This window comes from Heliangelus exortis, chromosome 5, assembly GCF_036169615.1.
Source record: "Heliangelus exortis chromosome 5, bHelExo1.hap1, whole genome shotgun sequence".
NCBI classification, from domain to species: Eukaryota; Metazoa; Chordata; class Aves; order Apodiformes; family Trochilidae; genus Heliangelus; species Heliangelus exortis.
In genome coordinates, this window is record NC_092426.1 from 34,993,483 (window position 1) to 35,015,399 (window position 21,917).

The window sequence follows — 21,917 nt, forward strand, 5'->3', positions numbered from 1 at the left end:
TATGTGTAGAAATGGTGAAAGTGTGTGTGGGAATTGCATCAGGGTCAACTGGTGAGAAGTATATGTTGTGTATTGGTTTTGGCACCTGAGTTAACCTGGTGCAGTTCAGCCAGCATTTGGAGTTGTGCACATATGCTTTCCCAACTTAGCTGTAGAGAGCAAAGTGAAGATTTTTATTATTTTTTTTTTAAAGTCTGTAAGGTTCCAGTGAAACCTCAAAGCTGGGAGGAATTTAAAAATGAAAATAAAATTATCATCTGCCAGGGGAGATTCATTGCCTGCTATTCAGTACAGAAGACTTCGAAATGCTTCTGGCCAGTTAAGTGAATATGAATGTTGTTACTTGCTTTTTCTCCCATGAATGCATAATGGAACATGCATAAATCACTTCCATTTTGGCATGATTGCAATTGGTTAATGCCCACTTTGAGTCTAAAACTTCCCTGACAGGAAATAAATGCTTTTTCTGATAAAAAATTTTATGCTAAAGGTGTGATAAAAACAACATTTTACATAGATGATGAGTTCTTTGCTCTACAGCTATCTTCCATATAAAACTGTCATCAAGTTTCACTAAAGGTATGGTTTACTGCTGTGAACATTTAGCTTATTGAAGCATGTGGTGATGGCCCTTCCTGAATGTAATTCTTCAAAATAATTCAGTCCTTGAAGAGCACTGCATAGGCTATCTCGAATTTGCACACATCTTGGCCAAGGAAAGGTCTTGATTTCAGTACAGATTTTGATCTAAAAGTCAGAAGAGCTACTGTCCATGTTAGAGTTAGTAATTAAGATAGTAAATATAATGCTGTTAAATGTCTTCATTTGCTGTAAAAATCAATGTGATGAACAAGGCGGAGATTTTGCAGCAAAAAGTGGCTACCTGTAGAATTAATTGAGCATTTGTGTAGTAATAATCTATGAAATCTGATTAAGTAACAATGCAGAAGATTTTGCAGATTCATCTTTTGGTTGTGGCAATTTAGAAGTTTTAAAGTGTTACTTGATTATTTTTTTTAGAGAAAGCTGAATGTGGATTGCGGTTTTAATTACCAGCAAAAGGCTGTAAATGAAGCAAGTCTTCTGATGTGCTTTTTTGTCTCTGTCATGAGGTATCTCTACTATCTTGCCTGCATTCAAATGTCACACAGGTGAATGAAAATTGGATTAATGAATGCTAATTCTGTAGTTATATCAGCTGCCCCCATCTGCTGGTTCCTGTGTTAGGTGCTGTCTCCCAACATAGCAACCCCCACCTGCCCAGGCCAGGAAATGCAACAGAATTCTCAAGAGAGTGTTTAACCCCTGAATTTAGAAAGGTGGTTATTGTCAAAAACGCTGACTCTATGTTTAAAACTTTTTATTGAGAGAGATATAAGTAAAGCAGCACGCTGCAGCACGCTGGGCGGCCGGGGAGCCGTAGCCCCACCACCGACTCGCAAGCGTGATAAGGTAAAACCGGTTCTTTTATACTTTTAATAAGCCCCTTCCCCTTAGTCTCTTATGAGTTTATCATTGGTTTTCATTTTGCGGGCTTTCCCAGCGTTGGTTCTTGCTTCGCGGGCTTCGTTCTGTTGCTGAGGGGAATGGTTTCATGTTTCGCGGGCTTCGCTCTGTTGCTGAGGGGAATGGTCGCGTGACGTCCCTGTTTCGCGGGCCCCTGCGGTCGGCCTCTCCTCCTGTTTTTCTGGCTTTTCCTCCTTGTAAGTACGCTTAAACATACACCCCAAAACAACAGGATACCACATGCTATCTCAACAAACTGACCAAACAAACATTATTAAATTAAAAGATACACTCAACAAAACAATAAACTAAATTTTAAACCCTTATTTTTCACAGTTATGCACTCCTCCTATAAAAAGCAGGGCAGAAGGGGGGGGAGTCTGTCTGTAAGTGGTGTTTTCAGCACGCACTGTACCTGTCACAGTAAGGGCTTTATGTTCTTCCCATCTGTTTTTTTGGAGGTGATGCTGTGTACCTTTGAACAGGCTTTCAATCTTTGTCCTCAGTGGAGAGGGGAGGGAAAGCAGTGTGTTTTCCAGCCATTTACATTTTATACTTCACACAGGGGCTTTTGTTTCTCATTGTTCTTCCAGGAGCGTTTCCGAGCCGCATCGTGGCTGTTGCTCTTGTATGGTCACTTCTCATCTCTGTCTCTCCTTAAATGCTGCCAGTGACTACTTGAGTTAGAGAAGTAATGAGCTCAAATTTGTTTTCTGAAAGCTATTATGTAGGTGCTGTCATTAAAACTGGGTCTGTTCTGTGCAGCTGTGCACAGCATACATATGGCTGACAGTAGAGGCGAGTGTGCATAGTGTCTGGCTGCTGCTTTTGGTGGTGGCCCTGGCCTGATGGGCTTGTGGGGCAGTAGCATATGGATGACTGAAATGCAGTGCTCTTGTATCCTGGAAATTTGTAGGAGGAATGTGATACCCCACCTGGAGTACTGCGTCCAGTTCTGGAGCCCCTGTTCCAAGAAAGATATGGATGGGTGGGAGTGTGTGCAGAGAAGGGGCACGAGGATGATCAGAGGGCTGGAGCACCTTTGCTAAGAGGAAAGACTGAGAGAGTTGGGGTGGTTCAGTCTGGAGAGGAGAAGGCTCCAAGGAGACCTTATTGCAGCCTTCCAGTATCTTAAAGGAGCCTACAAGAAAGCTGAGGAGGAACCCTTCAGAATCTTGGGTAGTGGTAGGACTAGGGGGGATGAATTAAAATTAGAGGTAAGTAGATTTAGATTGGAAGTTCAGAAGAAGTTCTTCCCCAGAGGGTGGTGAGACACTGGTACAGGTTGTCCAGAGAGGTGGTGGAAGCCCCATCCCTGGAAGTATTTAAAGCCAGGCTGGACAGGGGCTCTGGGCAACCTGATCTGGTGGGAGGTGTCCCTGCCAGGGCAGGGGGGTTGGAACTGGATGAGCTTTAAGGTCCCTTCCAACCCTGAAAATTGTATGATTTTGTGATGTTCACAGATCACTGTGTCCTGTGGAGCTGTTGCATGGCAGCTGTTAAGCAGGTATAGCATCTATTCTTCTGTACTTTGGTTCTGGCAAAAAGAGTTCTGGTGAGTCAAGCAGAGTCAAGAATTGCTAGCACTGCCATACAGCCAAGACACTTAAAAATTTAGAGCAGCTCTAAGTTTTTCAGTCTTTGGTCAACTTTCAGAGAGCCTTTGTAGATGTAACTTTAAAAATAAAAAAAAAAATGGAGGATTTAAATAAAAATGTATTTTTTTTGCTTCAGCTCCATTTACTAGAATTTAGGAATTACAATTGTGCAAGTGGTGGGTGATCATGCTCTTCTCACTCTCTGTCAGCGAAATCCTCCTTTTTCCTTTCTATCTGTTGTAAACTTAATGCAGAAATGTCTGGGTCTTTACTTGTCACTAGTGTTGTGTTCTAAATTCAAATCAATTGTAGAAATGTGATAGAATAACGCTTTTTTAATGAAAAATGTTGTACACAGCGATGCATAGTTATTTTGGTCTTCCTTTCTCTGTCACAGTTTAACTCTAGGCCAGTAATTAAATAACTGATGCCCTCTATTAACCCCTCTCCCTTTCTAGAAAGGGAAGGGAAAGAGAGTAAAAATAAGGGAGAGAGGCTTCTGGGTTGCAAGCTGATTTAATGAAACAGTAATGATGAAAAGGAAAATCATGAAATAGGACAATTATATAAAAAGCTGTATCATGTTTCTCCCCCAGCCCTGCCAGTAATGTTCATGTCACCATGGAGGCTGCAGGACAGGCCCTGGATAAGTCCCCAATTGGGCTGCTGGGCTCTTGAAGTCAGGAATGCATGGAATATTGAGATCAAAGGTAGACAGAGGCCTCAGGGTGGCAGCCATGGATGATGTAGTTGACCCTTGTGATCCCTCAAATTCATACTGAGTATGATGTGGAACAGAATATTTAATTTGGTTAATTTTGGTTACCTGTGAGGTCCTCTTCTCCTTGCAGGAGGGTCACAGGTGTGATCCCTTGACTCTCTCGTTTCCAGAGCAGAACATATTTTTCAGAAGCAGGCAGTGGGAAGCAGAGCCTTGGTTCTGGGTCCCATTCTGCAACAGTTATTGTAAATATCAAACATTATCAGCCCTACAAGCAGACACTGTCTGAAGAACATGCAGTTAATTTCAGCAACTGCTGTTACTTAGAAACTTCACTGAAAAGTAAACTATTAGAAAGAAAATTGGTTCTTACTTTATTAGAAAGAAATTATTAAAAAGGAATTTATGAAGGGCCAAAGGCAGGTTAAGAACAAAATATCCATCTTTTTTGCTTTCCTGATGTTTGATGCAAATTTTTGTGTGCTTTCAAGCAATAGCTAGTCTGATGGCTCTTGAATCTTGTGCATCTCTGGCCTGATAGAGAAGGCACTGGGGAAATTTTTTTTCTCTCCTTGAAGAGCTCCATTTTGCAAGGACTGTGAATATGACTTTCTGATATGTGCATAAGGTCATTACTGGGGAAGAGAAATACTTAGTTAAGGTACTTCATAATCTTTCCTGTTGCCAGTGAGATCATTGAGGTTAACTTTACTGGCCACTGGTTTTAGGAAGAAAATGGCAATAGATTAAGAGGAAAAATGAGGGAAGCATACCTGTTGAGATGAAAACATGTCATATGAAGTCGTAGGCTACAATAATGCAGAAAAGATTGAATATGCAGTGGCGAGAGGCAACACATATAAAAAATTCTCGTGAAGCTATAGTTGGTTTCTTAAGTAACAGGACATTGTTCCCTTGAGATCTTGAATTTGTCTCTAGCTGTGGTGAGCATGTAAATCTGCCTTTTCTCCTTGCCATTCCATTACTGTGAAGTCAAGAAGTCACCTTTATGGTCCTCCATGTAGAGTGTTATTACTGTGCATTGTTATTCAGTTTATAATATGAGTACCTTGTGGATGTCTTTGGAGCTAATTAAACATCATCCCCCTGACAATCAATTCTCTGTAAGCAGTAAGAGCAGAAGGATGATTCTGTGCTGCATCACAGCAAGGATGAAGCATTCCCCTAACTGCTTGTTCTGTCTTGGCTATAACGAGTCAGATCAGTTTGTTCAGTCTCATTTACATGTGAGAGCTCTAAGCAAAAAGGGCATTGTAGTGCTTAATGTGTAATAAATACTGTTTGTTTTTTTTAATGGCTAAATGAAATATGCATTTGAAGCTTTTAGCAAGAGTCTTTGTAAACATTTTGTACAGCTTGAAAGCAAATCTTTAATGCATTTTTCAAGTGGTCTGGCTAATAAAATATGTTTTCTTACTGGTACTGTCACCCACAGATTTAAAGAAAAAAAAACTGGCTGGTGCTGAAAGCTGGTAACTTCCTAATGGAGTGGTGCTAAGGAGAGCATTCCAGCAGTACAGACCTTTGGCAGTTTGGGGAGGCAAATGTAAGTTGTGCAGTGATGCTAAATCCAGAAGGTGGCTAAATGCAGGTCAGGACTGAGGCATATTGATGGGGCTCTGAAAGCATTTTAGTATTTGTTCCAGCTGTCTGTTTCTTGTAGCCCTGTAGAGAAATGGTATTTTTGTTTTTTGCTTTTACTTTAGTGTCCTGCTGCTGTAATGATTCCTCACTGCAAGCCCTGTAGGTTGGTGTGGGGAAAGAGTGTTTGCAAAACTTTTTAGGGCATCTTAAAGAAGCTTCTTTGGGGAGCATGTTTCAGGTTTGGATTCATTTGTTTTTCAAAGATAAGACACACATCATCCACCAGACTTTTCACCATTCAGAACTGTAGATTCTGGTGAACAAAGCACACTACTTCTGTAAAGTAAATAAGCTCTTCAATGGATGACATGTGTCATGTCATGGTGTTATGGGAATCAATTCCACAAGGTGCTCAGCTGTCCCCTAGCTTCCAGCTACTACTTCCCTTATGTTTCATGCCCAAATTGCTTGGAAATTATTTGTGGTAATAAGGGAGGTTGATTTAGGTATTTTGGGCATCTTGGACTAAAAAAATAATTTGATATTTCTTGTTGAGCTGTATTGTTTTATAGTTCTTTGGTCCGAGTCCATTTTTAAATTAGATGGTAAGAGAAGAAAGCCAATTGCAGCAATCAAAAAGCCCATCCTTGATCTACCACAGAATTTTTTCTGACACATCGTCTTATGAGATAATCCTATTTCACACATCTTTTCTCTGCATTCTAAAAATGAGCCATGAAAGTGGTTGCTATCTTCAGGGTTGTGTATGTGCACAGTTTCCTTGTGGGGCTTAGAGTGTTCAAAAGAGTTTTCTGCAAAGTAAAATGTCTCCTTTTGATTTTGATTTTGCTTTTGCTTTAAACACTGTTCTTTACTAAAGCTTCTTACTGACTTTGAAGTTCTCTTGTTAAGTCACGGGTTTGACTCTAATTGCTTTTCATATCCAATGAGCTATTAGTTTAATGCCCATGTGTCTTTTAAAAAAACCCCAAACACATCAGTATCCTAATTCTCTGTTCGCGTTGAAGGTCATGAGGAGTGGTGGAGTAAATAGTTCTATCCCTGAAGATATGTGATTTAATAATAAATTCAGTGGTGGCTTTAATGATCGTACTGCATAGGCAGTCTTTTTGCAAGGAAATTAAGTTCAGTAGTACCAGTGTTAAGTCAAGTCTTTTCCAGCAGTCATTAGCCACAGTAAAATTCACATTACAGTGGAAGAATGAAAAGTCACAGTTGCTTCTTCCAATTTAAATTGCATCATAAAAATGATCATGCCAGAATTTCAAATTGTTATGTACTTAAGTATTGGTAATTACCCTGACATACTACCAAAATGAAGGTGAACATGAATGAAATTACTAAGGTTTTTCATTAAATGTGTGGATTTATTTCTCATACCCTTCTCCCTGAAACCACTTTTATAGAAGGCAGAAATTTAAGATGCTCACTGGATACTTAAGATTCTCCTTTTATTTAAATATCTAAAGCAATTTTAAAGTATGCTAACATATTTATATACACAATATATTTATTAGGTTCTTAAATTGGCTTTGTGCATATTATTTTATATTTGGTAAATTCTGCTACATTTTTCCCCTTTTTATTTTCTAGATATAATATAAACATCTGTAAAATTTTCAGAAGCTTACTGAATTTCCATACTCAATTATTAGGTTTATTTTTTACCTGCCCAATATTTCCCCAGGAGCTGCAATGAATGTCACTATCTGTATGGGAAGATGGGAAATTACAAAACCAATTTTTTCTAACTGCTTTTACTGTGCCATGTTCCTTTAACAAACCAGAATTTACAAGTACATCTGCTCAGATTGGAAGTTGCAGTCAACTAAAAATGATGTTTTTGACAGTCTTTGTGATGGATGGTGTTGATATCCCAGCTTTTAATGGTGCAGATACATTTTTCAGGATGAGTTATCCTTAAGGTGGTTCATCCTTGTTTAAAATACTGATGTTTGGCACTAGATGGGCATGCCAACTTTTCACACTCTTGGACTTTAAAAATAAGATTCCTCTAGTTCAAAAATTAGAGCGCATTAGAAGTTTTGGTTACTTCAAAGAGTTAACTTCCTTGACTAAATTAATGTTATGGTTTTGAGACTCAGAGGCTGAAAATAACTAACACATTACCTGTTTTTTTTTTTTATTTCTGCTGTACTAATCACTTGCAGAGCTTCACAGTTAAACAGGATGTGTCTCACTTTCAGGTTCCCATTGCTGCTCTTTCTGATGTATATGGATTTTTTTTCAGTGTAGCTCATATTGCACAAAAAAGCTTTGCAAGGCAGCTGCAGATAGGGTTGAAGTATTTCATGTTGGGGTGACAGTAATACTGTATCTGCTAAATAAATAGCCTCCCTGCTCATTTATAATTTTCTGCTGAGCACTATCTATGCCAGATAGAACAGAGTGATAAACCCTCCTTAGGTCTGCTGCTTTGGATGCAGTTCTGCCCTGTCCTCTGTGTTCTGTCAGTCTCACGTGTCTTTTACCATAGCTTTCTGCATTGAAACTCTGCTGGTTCACTGCTTTTTGTGATCCATCTCCTGCTGCCTCTCACTACTTCTACAGGATATAGAGTTACTCAGCCCAATATCTACTCACTGAATGCATTCAGCTGCCTGCTTGGAGCATGAGTTGGCTGAGCTGATCTGTGATGACTTTTCTAAAAGGTATTGTACTGTGCTATGCTTGTTAACTGTGTGTTTTGAAAATTAATAAACTAATGAATGGTATATTCTGGTATATTTCAAGTATAGGTTGTCTAGTTTGCAGCTTGTAATCAGATTTTTAAAAAAAATTCTTCTGGTGTAAAATGACGGTACTTTGGCATCCGTTAAAACAAACATCTGTGCTGCTGGATTTAAAAGCCATTTCTAGTTCTGCCTTGCTGTGCTAAATTTTATGATTGTTCTAAAAATACAGATAGCCTTGACTTCAAAAATCCTGCAACTGTGTCCGTAGAATTGCTTGTTGACAGGGAGAATGCTGTTGATTTTGGAATCCTTGCTCTCAGTGCAGTAATTTGATCTTAAAACTGCATTTTATACTTGGTGCCTGAAAATGAACTTTTGGGGCACCATCTGAAACCTGGAGTTCTGCATCCATTTCAAAAGCAGTGGTCTAACACCTGTAAATAAATGGACCTGCACATGGAGTTTAAAGTTGAGGCATATAAGGACAAAAGAGGACAAGGAAGACTCCAGCCACCTGTGATTCCTCTTCAGATAGAGAATGCAGTGACCCTCAGCACTGTCATTTTGTGCTGCTGCTGTGATGAACAGATTTATGATCTGCATAAATGCAGAATTGCATACCCCAGTCTACAGTGGCAATATTTTAACTAGGACAGCAGTAAACCCTAGCAATCTGCTAAAAGCTTGAAAATGCGTTTTGAGTATACATCGTTTTTCACGGGTTGGTTTGCAGGGTTTCCTTGTGTGTTCTTTAACATCAAGAAAAAGAAGACCAGACTTGAGTAGAAATGTCTGTACCAAATGTCTGAACTGCTTTGAAGAAGAGCATGTGAAATCTTGTCTCAGCTAACTCCACTACTCAGGAATTTCTGTATTTTTTTAGGGTTTTCTTAACAATTCACATGGGTGGTATCTGATCTGATTCCTCTGTCAGTGAATCTGCTCATTCCTGTCCAAGACTCTATTAGATAAAAATATTACCACACATGAATTTGATTCAGGAATTCGAAGTTGTCTGGATTGTCAGGTCTTTGGTATGTCTGAAAGGTGGTAGAGCAGAGTTAGGACTGAGTTTTCTAAACAGGGCTTTTACTGCTCTTAGTATCTCAGAAAGAGACCCATTATAAGTATTTTACATGCCTCAAATTGGCCTTTTTTGTCTCTGTTGTGCTTCAGGGTCCTTTGAATTGGTGTTTAACTGAAGTTTCTGTTTCTGATATGGTATTCCAGTAGAAGAGAACCTCTCATTTCTTGGGAACCCAAGAGTTCTCTCACCCTGGTTAGATGGGATGAGTTTGCACCTCTTCTCCCTCTCCTCAGGACTTTTATTTTTGTGGGGTAGGATCTTCCATAACTTTTCTGGTAGCTCACAGGGTGACAGCCTTGTTGCTCAACACTGGCTGAAACATCTGTCTAACTTGGTTTCCTTTGTAGTTCCTCTGAAAGTTTTGCTTCAGGACTTGATGAGCTACGTATGGTTTTGAGTCAGAAGGATGATTTCAAGCTTACACATTGACTCTTCTGTAATTTGAAGAAATTTCCTTTCCCTCAAGTGAATCAGAAATTACACATTCTTTCTATCTTCCAAGTCTTTCTCTCCCTTCTTATTTTGTATGCTTTAAGCCTACTTGAGTCCTACATTTCTGTCCCTGTGTAGCTGTGTTCTGTTATGTACTAGAAAATTTCTTGTTTGATCTCCCTAAAGCATGTGAGAAATTAATGTTCTTGGAAACATATCTTTATTTGATCATCATAGCTAGTAACTTTTCCAATATCTCATGAAAAGAAATTAAATGTCATGTCTATATGAGATTTCTCTGTGAAATAAGTTCAGTTTTGTCATTCAGCATTTACTTCAGCATCCGTTTCTAAGGTTTGGCTTTTCATGGAGAAGACCCTCCCTATCTAATCTGCTAGCAAATAAAATCAGTGTGTGTGTGTTTAATGTGTGTGAATTAAAATAACATACTGTTTTTTCTGATCACTGGGCAAATTACCAGAACCAATAAAAATTGATGAGTTGTTCCAGTTTTTAGGTTTTTGACAGAAGAGCAAAAGTAATTTCTGATTTTTATTTAGCAAATTCAGTGTTCACATTTGGCTAAGAAGTTTGGCTGAACTTCATGGCTTATTCCAGCTTTTGTTGCATTAAGCAGTGGGCAGCACACTTCAACTTTGTATGAAAATATTCCAGCAAATTAAGAAAATCCAGGAGTCCTGCAGGTCTTTTTGCCAAAGTGACTCACCTAGTCCGGTACAGGAGTCCTTTGGGGTTTTACTAAATGCTTTTCTTATGGACACAAATCTGTTTATACCTCTGAGTTGTATGCTTTGTTATTAATTTCATGAGCTTTTTAGAGTTGTCTTGGTTCCTTTATCACATAATGGGATGAAAACAAGATTCACTGAGATTAGCACTTCAGTCTTCTGTCCAGTTCCAGTGGTTTGCAGAAAGCTATGTGGTCTGATTCACAGTTCAAGTGACTTAACCCTTTTTTGCTGATGGTTGGTTGTATAGAGGTAGGTAGTTTGTTGAAACTTCTGTCACTTCCTCTTTTTAGAATGGTCTTTCATTCAGCAAAACCACAAATGTTTTCTTGAATAAAAAAAAGAAAACTAATTGGTCAGAGTAAAGGGATAAAAGGCTTTTTCTAGATCTAAAAGGGTTTCCAGAACTCTGTCCAGTTTGTAGCTTTTAACAAAAATTTGAGAGAAATGCTTGCTTTGAGTAGGTATATGTCAATGATTGAAGAGTATGCCTGCCTTGACATCTGAGGCAGGGTTTGTAATATTGTGAGCCTCTAGAGATAGGGAATGTCTAATGTTTTCTGTTCTCCAGTTATAGGTCCAGTAACACAGAATCTTGGTAAAAAGATTGACCTCGCAGTTGAAAAATATTTGTAAATTTATTCATAAACCTTGTTCTCAGCGTCTCGGCTACTACTCATACTTGAGAGACTGCACTTTTCCTAAGGCATCCCCTTGAAAATATAATTTGTGTTATAGTGAATGTGAAGTGTGATTGTGTTTGTAACCTGGGTGAGTTTTGCAAAATTACTGTTTCCCAGGACTTTTACATTTTGCTTGGGATTCAGGTCAGGTGAAGAGTAAAGGAAAAAGGCAACCTATAGTAGTCCTGTGAAGGTCAGGAAAAACTTCCCTATGATAATGTCAAATTCTTACTAAATGCTGTTTTCAGGGGCCTGCAGAGTAAACTTCTCCAGATACAAAATGCTTTAAAAATTCTGAGAATTTCTCATATTTATCATCATCAGCCTACGTAGATTCCTCAAGTACATTGTTGATGTTCTTGAACTTAGACTTCACTGCAATTTTGTGTGTTATGTAAAGTGAGACTTCAGATTAGCCTTCTATTCATAGTTGTCTCTTATTCTGATGTTTCAAGGTTAGAATTGTCATTAACATTTTTCTGTCTGAGCTTCAGTTGATCAAAGTATCTTAAGGGTCACAGGGATGCTGCCTGACCTTTTTCATTGTTTAAATATGCTTTGTATGACAAACCTTACCTACAGGGTGCAACATTATACTAAGTGTTTTGGAAGAAGTTGACTGAGGTTATCTTTGAAGTGATACTCTACAGGCAGTTCATGAAATGGATAAATGACATATATTGTAGCTTTCTTAAAATCCTGGGTAGGCTGGTGGTACCTGCTGTGAACACTAAAAACAACAGCTTTTTTTCCAGCTCTCCCTGGTGAGATGTATTGCTGGTTTGTAAAGCACATGGATAAGAAATTAAACCAACACTTGGTAAGCAGTACAAATTATTTACAATTACAAGGTCAGTAACATTTCCTTTTACATTGAGGTTTATTTAAGAGTCTCCACTCTAAGTGCTTGATTGCAGTCCCTAAAGTGTTTCAGCTGACTTCAGACACGATCCAGCAACTTTCAAGAATGAACCTCAGGGGTTTGGGGTTTTTTTTTTTGGTGTAAGTTTAAAAAAATGCATGTGCTGTTCTTTGAATCAAGACTGTTTAAAATCTGAAATACAAACTTAGCATTTGGAAGATGTTGTAAGGGAATGTGACTGTTTTTCAGTTTGTGTCAGTGAAGTTTTTCTAGAAAAGGGGTAATATTTGTAAGCCTTAAAAAATTGTTTACATGGACACCAAGGGTCTCCCAAGAGTTGAAGCAATACACAAACAGAGACAGTTGCTACAGATTCTCTCTGATTATTCTTATTGATCATACTATTAACCTGAGTTCCTCTCTGCAGGAAAACTGAGCAACTTTCTTCATGGGTGGTCACTTGGATGTGATTGCTAATAATTCTGTAATGAAAAAAAATGTATATTTGCTTTGAGATACGGAACTTAAACCAGAAGATTTCTGATTCCAGGCAAGTTAAGAGACCCACACGACCCCCCCCCAACCCTCTTAGAAAGTAATTCTGGATTGGCTCAAGTGAATCCTTGAGTCTGTGGTTGTTACTTAAAAACATATATTCCTGTCTCCATTCATAAACTGGTTTTTGCAAAAAAGATACTTGGTTTGGTTTGTGTTTTGTTCATTAGGTTTTCTAGGTTTTTGTTGGGGTTTTTTGTGTGTATATCAGTTGATTCCAAAACTTTTAGAAACCAGAGACACAGGGGGTGGGAAGAGAGGTCTTGCCTTGTCCCTGTTTGTTCTGTGTAGTATCCAGTAAGATAATAGGTTTGGTCCCTTTGAGCTTTATACAGCTTTCCTGCCGTTTTTTCAGCTGTGGGCTCTGGAGAAATTTCATGAGATTCCTTGGGAGCCTCTTAGAGGAAAATTTAATGGTCTCTTCGAAGTTCTGATTTGAGCAGCCACCCCCTTGTAGAGGAATTAATTTTTCCTTCAGCCTCATCATTTAGTATCTCCATCAGCATTTTAAACTGTTTACCTACATCATGGGGAGGAAAGTGATGCTTAGAGCAGTACTTCACTGCGCTCTATAATGGAGAAAAAATACATATATATGTATATATATATATATATGGATATATATGTATATGTATATATATAGAGAGAGGACTTGTAGGAAGATCTGCAGTGGGATTTTTTCATCTTCTTACTGTTTCAGAATTTAGTTACCATAACAACACAACATAATTGTTAAATGCACACTGAGGCCTTTTTTGTTTGTTTCTTTATTTTGCTGCTTATGCTTGAAAATGTACTATATGTAGAATACAACCTCAGTAACTCAACAGCCATGTAATAAGTCTGCTAATGGCATTTATCCCAAAACTGAAATATTGAATTGATAAATATGGTGAAATATTGGCATCATGGTTTTTTATGCTTTGAAGCTAACCTGTGGTGTAGAGCTTATTGTGTAAATCTGGACTGAGGGTAAAAAATGGTATACAAAAATGTCTGTTGTCAGTCATTCAAAAAAGTAAACCATCTGAGATGTTGTGAGGGCTTACACAAGCATAGGAGTGGGATATATTACAACCTGCTTATCTCCTTGACTGCCACTCAAGTGGCAGTAAAAGTTGCTGGTCTGAAATACCTATCAAAAAAAAGTGACTCCATGGACCTATGCATTTATTCTGGCTTCTGGTGTGTGCTGTCTTGCTGTCTCTTATAGTGTGTTAGGGCAGAAACTACAACCAATTAATTGTCTTCAGCAACAGTAAGGATATTGCTGGTGGTGAGAGGAATGCTTGGATTTATGTACTCAACTTCTGTCTTCCATAACTGGTTTGTGAAGGTGAGGGGAGCACAGCTGGGTACCAAACTCCCCACTCCTTGGAGCAATCCAGCACAGTGCTGGATGAAGCAGAATGGGATGGTAGGGATAGTAGGAGATACATCTCCTCTTCTTTGTGGGTCTGGTAGTGGGGAGAATGCTGCATTGGCTTCTCTTCAAACTTCCAGAAAGGACAGAGCTATTAGAAATTTGAGCCAAAATGCTAAGTTATGAGAGAAAGCAAACGTTGTGCTTCAATTTCTGTCGGGTACTGAAGCTGAGGAGCTGACATTTCAGCAGCAGAGATGTCTTCATAGAAATGATGAGTACAGGCTGAGTCATGTAATCTTCAGCTTCAAAAAATTACAATTAATTTGCTGTACATAAAGTTTTTCATTGCTGCCAGCCCACTCTGAAGACTTAGTTATGCCATATTTGCCAATGTAATTGCAACAGTTTTGGATGATTTTTAAATTTTTGTTTGGGTTTTGTTTTTCTTTCTATAAAAAAAGGAAAAGCTTACATAGTTTTTCAAGCAACTTGCCAGCAAATTGCATCTGAACAGCAACAATGTCACTGTTTCTTTGAGTTACTATGCCAGTTCTTTCGAACTTCTGATTTTTTAATCTCATTTAGGAAGCTTAGAGGACAGCCAATACCACCTCATCAAAGTCCAAATGAACATTTCTCTTTGTGGATAACTTACAGTCACTTTCAGGTTAAACAGTAATGTAGGTTTTAAAAATTTTTATTCTTGGATTTTTTTTAAGTTGTTTTGGTTTTGGTTTTTTTCTGCAGGGCAGTAATATAAGGTGAAATCAGGTTTTAGGATGTTTGTGTTTTTCCTGAAATAAGGTACCCCCATCTCTATAACTGGCTAGATAAGCAATGTGCTTAGGAAGAGAAGGGGAAAATGGCTTTTTTCTGAGCCTTATTCTAGGAATTTTCTGGAGTTGGTTATTTAGTATTATCTGTACATTGGACTGTCTTCAGAGGAATATTCAGGGCATCATATTAGCTGTATAGAATACTCTTTAAATCTGGGTGGCCAGGGGAAACATGGGAAGATAATTCCATGGTTTAATATTTGGACTCCAGTGCGAAAGTTGTTGTGTTTCCATCAGAGTTTTTAAGGGCAAACAAATACGGGTAAAAAAACCCAACCTGGGGGAATTGTTAGCAATAGCATCACAATCCAAGCTGGCTTTGAAAATTTTTTAACTGTCAACATTTTGGTTTATTTCTTATTTCACTTATTACAGTGATTCTGTTTTCATTTCAAGTTACTAAATGTCTTGAGTTACTGATGGTTCCATGTGATGCTGGTACCATATATGAATTTCCAGAGACTGCCTATGTGCCTGGGCAGTGTTTCCAAATTCATGCTTCTACCTTCTCCTGTATACTGCTTTATTTTGCCCTGAAGCTCAGTCAGGACTTTCCTGTTTAGCCAAGCTCTTCTTTCTATAGGGTCCCACTTATTAGTTCCTTCTGTAAAGGGAAACTGACTCTTCCAAAGTCCAGGATCTGATCTGCTATGCTTCTGCCTCTCTCCCCTCAGGCTCTTAACCATTTCTAGGGTTACTGGAGCCAATGCTGCCACTGAGCAATCAAAATTTTACTATTAAGTTTGAAAGAAAATTCTTTTTCACTTCATTAGGTACTAAAGTGAATTCTAGTTGATTAAAAGAAAATCTGATATCATATATGAAATGAATGTAAAATAGTATATTCTTTAGCCATTTGCTTTTCTATGGAAAATTGAAAATTAGGAAACACCTTCTTGAGTGTGGTGGTAATATAGTGTAAGGGGCATTTCTTTGCACATATTATCAGTATTTTTATGATGGAGAAGCAGGGGCATGTTATCTGGAATCAGTGCAAGCTTTAGAATCAACAAATTATGTTTCATGTGTGATAATCATGTGGGAGATGTTAACTGTGAACAAGCTGGTGATGTTTTTCTCCACACAGTTCTGAAAAGAAATTTTTGTGGTAACAGTGACATTTATCAATTTGATCTTAATTTATTTGTTCCTTGTGGGTAAAATGCAGTTTGTCCTAATAGGGATTAATAGGAATTACAGAGGGTCTTTTTATAGAGATGAAATGCAGAAAATGGCCTTGCAGGCTACTTAAGTCTTTTTCTTTTCTGATGGGCTCATTTCCTAAGAGTTTGTTTTGTTGGTTTTTTTCAGTTCTTTTAAATGGAAAGGATTTGAAGAGGAAAATAATGAAACAAAGTGGAGCTTTTAAAATTGATTATTGTACCTCTTCTACCACCAAGTTTACAAAAGAATTCTGTGTAATCTGTGGTTCACATTTTCAACTTCAGCTTCCAGAACGATGTTCGAACGACAGCTGAAGAGATCAATGAGTGGCTCACTGCCAGGAGGTGTTAGCATCATACTAATGCAGTTTATTTGGTGGTTATTGCCTAAGTCTAAATGCTGAGGTATAAATAACCTAATACTTCCTGTGGGATTGCAAGCTAGATAGTTTAAATATCCTTATAATGTGATATCTTCATCTTTCAACTGAAGCTTCCCTGTAATGAAAGATCTTCTCTATGATGAATTAATGTTAAATATTAATTTTGTTTCTTACAGGTTTTAAGTTTTCTCTTTAATAAATATTTGCTCCCTATGAGACTAAAAGGCACTAGATAAAATATGACATGAAAATAATATTTTTCACAGGCAATGGTTATTAAATGAAATAGGGATATGATATGATGTGGAAAGTTCTCTCAGCCCATTTGTTGTTGGGCAGCAGTACCAGTCACTTACTGTGGGTATCACCTGCTGCAGATGAATGTGTGGTAGAAGAAAGCCAGATTTTGGGCTGCACTTCTTTTGCCTCTTTACCACCACCAAACTCCTTCTTCTTCTTAGGGAGCTGCCTGTATTTTCATTGTATCTTCTGTCTAATCTCACCTTCAGACAACAGCACCTGTGACCTGGTGGTGTAGTACCTGTACAGAAAGATGTATTTGATGCCAGCGGTCTCATCCATGATGTCTCACATTATTTTTAAAATGTAATTTTTTTTCATACAGCAGAATACCAAATGGAGTTTTGGGTGTTTTTTATCTTTCTAGGCAGACAGAAATGTCATTGTTACCATCTTTGAGGGGGAAATCCCAATCTGTTGCTCTTGCTATCTTGTCTTAATCCTAACCCACTTTTCCATGTAGGGCAATAATCTTCTATTATGGCCACTCTCTTTTAAGAGCAATGGTAATTAATGTAAAATGTTTCCTCTGTGTGGTACAGTTCAGCCATCTTGTAGATTTGAATAGAGTTCATTTGGCGTGCCTTTAGCAAGCTCAAGGTTATTTGTGGGGTTTGGGTGGGTTCTTTATTTCTTTGTATACAGTATCTGACTTTCCACATGGGAACTTTTTTCCCCCCCTGTATTAGAGAAAAAATGAGTGGTTTTCCACTGTAAACTCAGATCCTTAGTGTTCAGCATAAAGCAGAGTTTAAGAAAATCTTATGAATTTTATAATTGTAATACATCGTTTTTTAAAAATACATTCTCCTACATATTGCTTGCTTTTATGGTCTATTGAAGAGTATTCAGCTTTAATTTTAATCAGGTAAGAACACTTCTCTTGGAAGACTGATACTCTCTGTTACTTGCATCCCACATACAAGCTATTGAGTGATGTTTTTGACAACCATATTATATATTATATTCAGAAATATTTAAAAACCTGCTCTGTGCTCTTTTCCCCATCCTTCCCTCGCACCCTGACTTTTTCAGTCTTGGTCTGCTTCCTAAAGGCAAGATTCACTTAGTAGGGAAAATGTCATGAAGTGCTTGTACATTTGGGGGGAGGCATGGGGGATGGGGTGTTCTTTGTCATCTCGTTTCTTGACAATTTCAGCCTCTATCAGCTTCTGTACACAAAGGCTTGACATTGGTACTGGACCATTCCCCACTCTCTAAGTATAAACATTATTACTGCATGCTAAGATGCAGGCTGCAGGAAATGATAAAATGAACAAAAAGTTATATTGCATGCTGCCATTTTAACCAGACACCTTTAACCATACTTCTCTAGATACAAGATAAAAATCCTCTGAAGTGAAGCCTGGACATCAACACAGAAGGTTGATTAATATCAGATTCTCTCACACAGTCTCTCTTGGGCAGCTTGCTGTGGAGGATTATCTCCATTTTATTTTTAGTAAACTGTTAATCTCTTACAGGGAGAGTGGGAGTAATTGTCAAAGCTGGTGAAGGACTGCTATTAAACTGAATTGCTGAAGCAGGTGTTGGGTGGGATCTCCTTCGCTCTTATCAATTAGTAACGAGTGGCTTCACGTTTTAAAGACATGTGAAACGCAGCCCTGTCATGCATAGATTTCTTAGCCTTCCTTTCAGCATTGCTACATTGGGTCTTTTCACAAGTATTCTTTTCAAAGTTTCTGTTCTTTGTCAGCATTCAAGAATTTGTACTCTGTAAATCCTTTCCCAGTCCTTCAGCTCTTTTTTTGGTTTTTTTTGTTTTTTTTTGACGGGTGCTTTTATAGAGATCTGTGTTTAGCCTGGGTTTCCTAAGGAAGTGAGGCTTTTGTGACCAGGCTTGTCAACCCATCAATACCTTTCTTTTACTCCTCCTCCCTAACTCCAAAAGGAAAAAAACCCAAACCAAACCAATTAAAAAATCCAACAGCATTTGGGGTCTTTACAGGCTCTTGATTTCCATCAGTAACAGAGATATGAAGCTCTCAGGATAGACTAAATTTTTGCGAAAACTGGTGGTTCAGAAGAGGAGAGAAGTCCAGACTGTTAACCCAGAAAGAGCTAGATGAAATCTCAACCTTATCTATCCTGGCCACAAATGCTGCTTCTCCTCAATTTGCCAAGCCATGTGCTTTGGCAGGCTTGGTTAGAGCTGTTGTGTTTCGTGGTTTGGAAAGGATATAATACAGCCCTATGAAATGGGGAGAGGAGAGTGCTGTGAGTGTACAAATAAATGGGACTTGCTGGTCTCAGGAAGCACTGGTAGTGTGAGTCAGGTCTTTAGGGAAAGAGGTGGTGGGTAAGTTTCTTTCTGTCCTTCATGTTCTCTTCATACCAACACGTTTGCTTGCTTTGTCTGTCTTTTTCAGTCCACTTTGCTCTTCTGAAGTCAGTGATGTTTGAGGAGTTTGTGCCTTCAGTTATCTTGAAAGTTGGAAACTGCAGTATGTGTTAAAGCTGTGGTTGCATAGAAGCCCTTCAGCTCTCTCTTATGTTTATAATTGTTGGAGTCCAATTTAAAACGAAACAAAAAAAACCCCACTGAGTTTAGACAGTATAGAAGAAGAAAAGATGGTACAGGCTCCTTACTTTGTGTATACTTACTCTTAGTCCTGCAGTTTACCCAAATCACTACTCCTTTTATGAGTACTACAGTCATGACCACTCTGTTTAACAGGATGCTTCTGTAACTTTAGGAATTCCTTTATTTCCTACCTTCTCTTAGGAAGCTGTTATTGATATTTAGAAAGCTCATGGTAGCATGGCAAGAACTCAGAGTTCCCAGCAGAGCAACTTAAATCAAGCACTGAGAAGTCTGACAGTAGATCACAAAGTGATGATCCAGTTCTTTTTGGTGATGGCATCAGAGTTCATTAGAATTTATAGTCTCCTCCAGATCAGAACTGCCTCAACTCCTGTAATTGAACAGCAGTTGCAGAGCACCATGAACATTTGTTAATAAGTGGCCTGCAGAGCCAGCACTGGCACTTTGCAAATCATGAAATTCTGCAAGTTTTCAGTTTTTAAGGCAAACTGGGAAACCTAAATCGGTTTGGAAAAACCAGGAAGTGTAGATAATGTCAGTACATACTTTTTTGTGTATCTGTGCTATTGGTATTGGACAGAAATGTGATTGATAACACTGTTAGCATGATGTAGATTTGGACAGTAATTGGATGGCCTCCACAAGGTCTGTGCTTTACTGAGATTTGACACCTGAACGGTTTAATAGTGCGCAGGACTTGTGCTTCAGTCTCCTGAACTGGTAGCAAATTCTCTCAAAGTTACTAAATCAGGGCAAGAAATATATTTCTGCAAAAGGCAGAGAAAAAAAATTTTTTTATTATTATGTTCTTCCCCAGTTTCAGTGAGGTTTTTCCCTCTTACTGCAAGTTCTTCATCTGTATGATAGAAAATACCTCTGCTTATTAAAGGATTTTCTTATCACCTGCCACAGATACAGTGGATACACAGTGATGTACCATAGTACAGGAGTAGTAAAAATTGAACCTAAAAATGAAGGGGGCATGTTATGTAGGATTAATGCCCCTACTGCTGTAATAGGATTTTTATATCATTTTTATTTAGCTCTAATGACACAGTCAAAATACAAATTGAATTGCAATTCTTTTTCTGAAACAGGTTACAGGTAGGTTTCAAACCTCAATTTTTTCAGATAATGTGAGAAGTTAGTCAGAGATACAAGTACTGACTGTTGTTTGGTTTTTTTTTATCTCATGCAGTATATCAAAATACCCAATTATGTGAAACATACCTGATTCTTGAGGTTTCTTTAGATGGTTTAGTAAGAGATTACTGGACAAACCAGCATTTTCTGTTCTCATTTCTAGTGTGTTCCAGTGTCTTATTTAGTAGAAAAATTGCAGAACTGGGTACCCACTCCTCTTGGCAGCATGTTCCACTTAGTGCAAGTATTTCCAGATTTCTCTCTGCTCATTTTTCTCCTCTGCTGATTAACTATTGATCATTAGCTTCAGGAATTAATTTGCAAGTACAGCCTCTCTGCTGGAAATTGGGCTGTTGATCTAAAATTGTATTTGTTAGGATCAATACCCTAGAAATAGAGCACCTCAGTGCCTCCACTTCTTATTATCAGTCAGTATCTGTTACACTCCCCAGACTGTTGCACTGCTGTATATTAGTAGCAACTCAAGAAACAGTATGGTAATTAGTTATCCACTGATTCTGTTTCTCACAAATGGAGGTGTAATTGTTTTGGCCTCTGAATAGGAATGATGGTAAAGGTGTATTTTTATGGTATTTGGAGTACGTTATTTTTGGCTGTTGAGCTGATTCATGGTTATTTCAGTTAAGAAATTTATTTCTTATTAATGTTTTAAATGGCTTTTTATTTAGAGACTTTTAATGCTAGATTCAAAGACTGAAAGCTGATCATTCTGGATGCACTCACACTCCTTCACATTTAATTCTCATCGTTGTTTCTGTTTCTCAGAAGCTTTTACTTAATCTCTACACTGTGGGTTGTCTTAGGACACTTGTCTGTGTTCTTGCAGCTTTTGTTTTCTTTGGGTTTATCTTTAGGGGAGTTCTGACCACTTGTTTGAGGAGCATGTTAGGTAGTGGTACATGTGTTATTGTGGATGTGAGCTGAGTAGTGCAGGTATCACTGGCACTATGAGTTCATGTACTGCAGCAGAAAGTATATTAAAGTTAATATAGTGTCCAAACAACGGAAGTGAGTGAAACTTTTTAATTATTTTACTTTAAGGATTATTTTCTAAAGGTAATTTGATCCTTTCTACAAATTCTTTAGTCAGATGGGTTTGCCTTAATTTGCTTTTGTTATGTAATAGAGATGAAAACACAATGCTAAGTGTAGACTTCACCTGTAATCAGTGAGGAGAGAGCCAAAGTCTCCCTTACAGGGCAATTCAGAGAAGACCTTAAATGCTCATGTTTTGTATTCAATAAGGTAAAGACACGCAAGGTTTTCAGGGAAAGAGCTGTTTGAACAGTGAGAAGTCCTCAAACTAGCTTTTACAATAGCCTGTTGAACACATTCCTCTTATTATAATGCATACATTTGCATAGCCAAGGCAAGTGTAACAGTCTTTAAGGGCATCTATCTAAGCTGTTTTCTCATTCATAAAACTTGATAATTTTATAAATATAAGAACATATGAATTGCTTTTCTGAATTGGACAATTGCAGTATCTCTTTGTATGCAAGAGGGAGGTGGGAGCAAGCAAATAGTTACGTATTTTGTGGTATCTTTCTCTGTTTCCTAGCAATCTGAGTTAAGTTCTTCAACGACGTGTTCAACTGTTTACACTTCAATCCCTTGATGAGAT

General features: G+C 38.1%; 1 protein-coding gene across 6 annotated transcripts in view; it reads left to right on the forward strand.

Annotated features, from left to right (window-relative positions):
- The window catches only part of SIPA1L1 (signal induced proliferation associated 1 like 1), a 198,092-nt gene that overhangs the window by 91,142 nt on the left and 85,033 nt on the right, over positions 1-21,917 (forward strand). For 4 of the 6 annotated variants that reach the window (XM_071744542.1, XM_071744544.1, XM_071744545.1 and 1 more), the window contains exon 1: positions 5,282-5,392. The exons of the other annotated variants lie outside the window; for them this stretch is intronic. The gene's annotated coding sequence lies outside the window, so the exon portion shown is untranslated. Of the gene's footprint in view, positions 1-5,281; positions 5,393-21,917 lie in introns of those variants that run through there. 6 annotated transcript variants of the gene reach the window in all.